Source organism: Cynocephalus volans, chromosome 1, assembly GCF_027409185.1.
Source record: "Cynocephalus volans isolate mCynVol1 chromosome 1, mCynVol1.pri, whole genome shotgun sequence".
NCBI classification, from domain to species: domain Eukaryota; kingdom Metazoa; phylum Chordata; class Mammalia; order Dermoptera; family Cynocephalidae; genus Cynocephalus; species Cynocephalus volans.
This window is the reverse complement of record NC_084460.1, coordinates 118,428,788-118,435,587: the sequence shown is the minus strand read 5'-3', so window position 1 is coordinate 118,435,587 and position 6,800 is coordinate 118,428,788. Positions and strand designations below refer to the sequence as shown.

The 6,800-nt window shown below is 38.5% G+C and overlaps 2 pseudogenes; one reads left to right on the top strand and one right to left on the bottom strand.

Moving 5' to 3' along the window:
* Nucleotides 1–1,241: 1,241 nt before the first annotated feature.
* Nucleotides 1,242–2,515, top strand: LOC134385727 (dnaJ homolog subfamily A member 1-like; annotated as a pseudogene).
* A 3,453-nt stretch (nt 2,516–5,968) lies between these two features.
* LOC134390490 (large ribosomal subunit protein uL6-like) lies at nt 5,969–6,545 on the bottom strand (annotated as a pseudogene).
* Between the last annotated feature and the right edge of the window lie 255 nt (nt 6,546–6,800).

Below are 6,800 nucleotides of genomic sequence, written 5' to 3'. Positions count from 1 at the left end.
AACTCTCTCTGCTCAGCCATTTTCACAATGTGATACTGAAGACACCATTACTGAAGACACCACCAAAAGAAAGCCTTCACCAGATGTGTTCCCTGGACTTTGGATTTCCTAGCCTCTGAAATGTAAGCAATAAATTTCATTTTCTTATAAATCACCCAGTTTCAGGTATTTTGTTATAAGCAACATAAATAGACTAATACATTCACTTTCAATTTATTTATTTATTTATTTTTGGCTGCTGGCCGGTACAGGGATCTGAACCCATGATGTTGTTGTTATAAGGCTGTGCTCTCACCGATATTTCACCTTCATTTTTGAAGATATTTTCACAGGCTATAGAATTCTAGGTTGGCCATTTTTGTTCGTTTGTTTACTTTCAGCAATTTAAAGATGTCATTCCATTGACTTCTGACTTGCATTGTTTCTGAAGAGATGTCATCAATGTTTTAAAAAAATCTTCATTCCTCTTTGTCTTTTAGTTCCCTCTCCTTTTAAGAGTTTTTCTTTTTCATTGGCTTTCAGCAATTTCATTAGAGTGTGGCCTGCTGTAATTTTATTTGTATGTATTTTTCCTTGTGGTTTGTTGAGCTCTCAGATCTGTGTGTTTACAGTTTTCATCAAATTTGGAAAATATTTGAACATTATTTCTTCAATAATTTTTCTGCTTTCCCTTCAAGGACTCTAATTATAAGTGTGTTAAACAGCTTGACATTGTTTGACAGATCACTGAGACATTTTTTTTTCTCTCTGTGCTTCAGTTTGCAAAGTTTGTATTGCTATGTTTTTAAGTTCATTGACCTATTCTGCAATATCTAATCTGCTATCAAACACATGAAATCATAATTGTTTCATTTCAGGTATTTTATTTTTCAACTCCATAAAGTTCCATTTGGTTCTTAAGATGACAAGGTGTCCCAGAATCATCGTAATACATCAGTGGACTCTCTGCTTACAATGCCAATATGTTCATAAGAAAAGAACTATTGAATCCTCCCGATCCACAGCACAATATCTTTTATATTCTAGGAGAGACTAACAAATTGGTAGTGGCAGCAAATATCTTTTAGTCTTCCCTAAACAATTTAACAAAGGGATTCAGCAGGTTAAAGAACTTGAGAGACAATCAGGGAGAAAAGGAGGTGTTTATTATCTTTATTGTAGTGATGGTTTCAGGGTATATATTTTTGTAGAGACTTACAACATTTCACACTTTAAATATATGCAGTTGGGAACTTTCCAGAATGCTCGGTGAGAGGCAGAGGAGTGGTGACTGCCAGAGCCACACACATCTTCATGCTCCTTCATACTCCCCCACACTGGCCTCAGCCTGCTCACTAACTGTAGAAAATGGTGAAAGAACTACTTACTATGATGTTTTGGGGGTCAAACCCGATGCCACTCAGGAGGAATTGAAAAATCTTATAGGAAACTGTCCTTGAAGTACTACCCTGATAAGAATCCAAATGAAGGAGAAAGTTTAAATAGATTTCTCAAGTTTACAAAGTTGTCTATGATGCAAAGAAAAGGGAATTATATGACAAAGGAGGAGAACAGACAATTAAAGAGGGTGGAGCTGGTTTTGGCTCCCCCATGGATGTCTTTGATATCTTTTTTTGGAGGAGGAGGAAGGATGGAGAGAGAAAGGAGAGGTAAAAATGTTGTACATCAGCTCTCAGTAACCTTACAAGATTTATATAATGGTGCAACAAGAAAACTGACTCTGCAAGAGAATGTGATTTGTGACAAATGTGAAGGCTGAGGTGGTAAGAAAGGAGCAGTAGAATGCTGTTCCAGTTGCCAAGGCACTGGATTGCAAATAAGAATTAATCAGATAGGACCTGGAATGGTTCAGCACATTCAGTCTGTGCACAGAGTGCCAGGGCCATGGGGAACAGATTAGTCCTAAAGATAGATGTAAAAGCTGCAATGGAAGGTAGTTCAGGAGAAGAAAATTCTATGTAAAAGTTCATATTGACAAAGGCATGAAAAATGGCCAGAAGATAACATTCAATGTTGAAAGAGACCAAGAACTAGGACTGGAGCTAAGAGATATTATCATTGTGTTAGATCAGAAGGACTATGCTGTTTTTGCTTGATGATGAGGAGACCTTTTCATGTGTATGGACAATACAGCTGGTTGAAGCATTGTATGGCTTCCAAAAGCCAATATCCTCTCTTGACAACTGAACCATAGTCATCACCTCTCATTCAGGTCAGATTGTCAAGCATGGAGGTATCAAGTGTGTGCTGAATGAAGGCATGCCAATTTATCATAGACCATATGAGAAGGGTTGCCTAATTGTCAAATTTAAGGTAAACTTTCTAGAATAGTTTTCTCTGTCCTGATAAGCTCTCTTTGCTGGAAAAACTCCCACCCAAAAGGAAGAAATTAGAAGGGACTGATGAAATGGACCAGGTAGAACTGCTGGACTTTGATCCAAATCAGAAAAGATGGCACCATCATAGTGGAGAAGCATATGAGGATGATGAACATGGTCCCAGAGGTGATGTTTAGTGTCAGGCCTCTTAATGGGGCCAGTGAATAACACTTATTGCTGGCGTTTTATATGCACTAGTGAATGAGTGAAGGACTATAGTCATAATATATTCACTTCTTGCTACTGTTTTTGTTTTAATATTCGACTATTGTAGTGTTTTAAGTGAAACATAAGGAATATGCACAAATATAAAAGCTCTGACATTGCCCTGTACATATGATGACTTCAGTATGTGCCTTGGGCTGAAAGTCCCCTCAAAACTTAATTCCCACTGTAACTGTTGAGGGTGGAAAACTCTATTATGGTAATTGAAAGGTGGGGTCTTGAAGAGGTGATTAGATTGTAGGACCATGCAGTAGTGAATGGGTTAAAAGTGGTGGTCAGGGGTGCAATTCTGAGGGCTTTAAAAAGAGCATGAATGAGGAGGTTACTCTGCTCTCTCTGCTCTGCCATTTTTCACAATGTGAGACCACTGGGTCATTGTCACCACCACCAAGGCCTTCACCAGCTGTGTTCCCTGGACTTCAGACTTCCCAGCCTCTGAAACTGTAAGCAATAAATTTCATTTTCTTATAAATTACCCAGTTCCAGGTATTTTGTTATAAGCAACAGAAACAGTGTACAAGATGAATTTAATACCTGTGAAAAAAGTTCTCCTAGCCTTTGTTAGGTCATACCTTGTAATTGATTTCAGCTATATACATGGACAAGCTTAGACTGAAGTGCTAGGTATATATATTAACTTCAGTGTATGACCCTTCATTTCGAAGCTATGAAATTAAAACTCTGTATTTAACTGGCAATCAGAAAAAAAAAATACTTAACTTGTAAAGAAGTGTTTGCCTGTATAGTTATTTGTATTAAATGGGATTTGTTGTGATGCCTCTGCATTTATTCTTATTGCCTCATCTTGAAGATGGCATAATATATCATTTAGCCTGTGAGACCAGTGATAGAAGTGATGCCTTCCTTTCTGAAGAAGGGGTTTATTGTAATATGCCGCCTCTTGAGGGCTTACACTTCTGGAATTGCATTCCCTTCTGCTGTGCCATCTTTAAAAAATGTGTGTGTGTGTGTGTGTGTGCGCGCTGAATGGTACTGGTTACATTTTCCCCCCTTTGGACCATAAGCATCTGAGGTAGTGACTTCCAGAGCTGGGTAATGTAGAAATTAAAGTGAAGAAACCTTTATGTGGAGAAGTAATTTGCATGTATAGTATGGGAAGGTGTTCCTTATGTATGTTACAGGCTTACTCTAAACCATTTGAGTTATGCTCCAAAGTAACTATAATTTAATGTTGGTAGTATAGCAAATTATGATGAGTAGCCCTAACTGTAAGTTTAAAAGTCATTGTATGTTCACATGCTTAAATCTAGGTATCAGAATTTAAGCAATTCTTGAAGTGCAAGAATGTGTCCTTAACATACTGATTACAAAGCAAAAATAAATAAATAAATATATATATATATATATATATATATATATGCAGTTTATTTTATGTCAATTGTACCTCAATAAAGCTGTTTTTTTAAAGCTATTGAACAGGCTGTTCCTTATAAAACTAAAACATGCACTTACTATACCCAGCAATTTCATTCTTGGGCATTTATCCCAGAGAAATGAAAATTACACAAAAATTGCACATGGGCGTTTATAACAGCTTTATTCATATTAGTGAAAAGAAACCACACAAATGTCCATCAGTGGGTAAATGGTTAAACAAACTCTGGTACATTCCTTCAGTGGCATACAACTCAGCAATAAAAAGGATTCAACTATTGATACATATAACTTGGAAGGATCATAAGGGTATTGTGCATAGAGATAAAAAGCAGTCTCAAAAGGTTACGTACGGTATGATTCCGCTTGTGTAACATCCTCAAATGCCAAAACTACAGAGATGGAGAGCAGATTAGTCATTGTCAGGGGACAGGGATGAGTTAAGAAGGTGTAACTTTAAAGAGGTAGCACAAGAGAGTTACTTTGTGGTGAAAGAATAGCTTTCTATCTTGCTTGTTGTGGTGGTTACACAACTGTACACGGGGTCGAGTTGCAGAGAACTATGCACACACACAAATGAGTGCTAAAACTGGTGAAAACTGAATAAGATCTGTAGCTTACTTAATATTGTACCAATGTCAGTTTCCTGGTTTTGATATTGTACTGTAGTCACCCTTGGGGGAAGATGGGTTCAAGGGACATTATTTTCACAACTTCCTGTGTCTATAATCACTTTAAAGCAAAAATTTGTTTAAAAATTAACCAACATACATAACGGTGATTAAAAAAACTGATGGGGACCTCAGGTTGGGCTGGTTAACTTACAGCTCTTCAAGACACACTTTTTCACTGAAACCCTTTTGAAATGCCCTTAATCAAGTAGCCAGTATGAGACAAAGAGCAAATGAGCTCATATTCCTCCCCATATTAAACAAAGGCAAAAAACCAAAACTGTTGAACAAGTCTGTAAATGTGATGCTTGGTTGGTCTTATTTCTTCAAGGCAGAAGCCACTAGAATGTGAGTTTATAATTCTAGCACCTAGCATAGGCTTGGCTCATAGGAGGAGCCCAGTAAATGCTTTTGGAAGGAGGAAAAATAAGAGAGAGGGGGAAAGAATGATAAAGAAATGAAAAGGACCTTTGATAGAACTTGGATAGTGTCTCTTTTTTGTGTGTCAGTGCAGAAAGCTTGTGTTTAGTTGACCACAAGTCGGTATATAGGACCAAATCCATGTAGTGGGGTGGTGTGGGTAAAGAAGGAAAAGTCTTACTGTGTGGACCTCTGCATCCTTAGAAAATGAAATCATAACTCTTTCTGGACTCCCCTTTCGCCAGGGGCAAGGGTGCCTGACTGAGGCTGCATCTACACTATACAGCCAGGCTTGGAATGCAGGAACCTGAAGGACTCACTGAAGCAGTCTGCAGCAGGAAGATCTTAAAGGATGAATAAGTGATGATGTCTTGACTGAGAATCTAGATTCAGTCAAGGATGAACAAATACCAAACAAGTCAAGAAGTTGGGTGCGAAACCCAAAGGCAACCTAAAATCAGGAGTCAGAAGGGGACAAGATTGGCCTAGATCAAGGACAAGTGTGGAACATCTAAACAATGGGGAAGATCTTCATTGCCCTGTCTGTCCTAGTGCCGTCTTACATTGTACAGGCCCACCTGGATGGCTGACTTAAAGGCACAATCAAAACTGACTGCTTCAGTGGTTACTGACCACATAAAGGAGTTACGAGAATTTGAAGCTTTCTAAGATATCTTGGAGTCCTCAAAATGCTAAGAAAATAGTAATATTTATACAAATTTTTGTGTAAAAATTTTTCAGGGCTTCTTTCCTCAACTCTATTTCCAAGCCTCCACCTCCCTCAAAATCAACAGGTTTTTTATTCCATCATTAAAATTTACAAGCATGTCTTGGGAATCATCCAGTAGCTTGTTTCTGTAGCTAGACAACTCTAAGATTTTATTCGTCAGCCTGTTGAATGGTTCCTTTTTCAAAGACATAGATACCATCCAAAAATTTTCTGATATCCTTGCTTTTAACTGTTGTGGCTTCCTAGATCAAAGCAGCAGAATTTGAAGCAAGTTCAATGTTGTTTCCTTCAAGGATTAACTCATCTTTCTGGGCTTGAGCTAGTCAACAAGCAACACCTGGCCTCCTTTGAACCCTGCGGTTGTATTTTTAACCCAAGAAATTTTGGATTTCAACAAGAGACCCATTCTCCTGAATAATGACATTGATGGGGAAGTGAGTATACAGACCTCATCTTGTAATGGAAGCCCAGGGTAACACCCTTGATCATGTTCTGTACATGACTACAAACAGAGTGAACACTAGCCAGTTCCTTTCTATTTCCCCACCATTTATCAACCTGTAGCCTCTTCTTTTTTTTCCCAAGGAGACTCAGCTCTACATTGATGTGATCGAAGTCCCTCCACAGGGTTCCTCTGGGGCCCTTCACTATAACTGCACACCCCTTCAGAGTGATGTGCACATTTTCTGGAATGTCAACAGTCTGATTGCTGAGAATGGTCTCCATTCTCACAGTGGATGTGGCAAAAATCCCCAACACTATTTTGAAGAATATGTAATTCAGCTTTGGTAGATTGTCTATGTTCAACGTGAACAACATAATCGAACCACGATCTGTTCTTGTTCATACCTATTTCTCGCACATGACTTCAAGGCTTTTAAAAAAACAGTGTAGGCACCGGCCCGTGGCTCACTCGGGAGAGTGTGGTGCTGATAACACCAAGGCCACGGGTTCGGATCCCATATAGGGATGGCCGGTTAG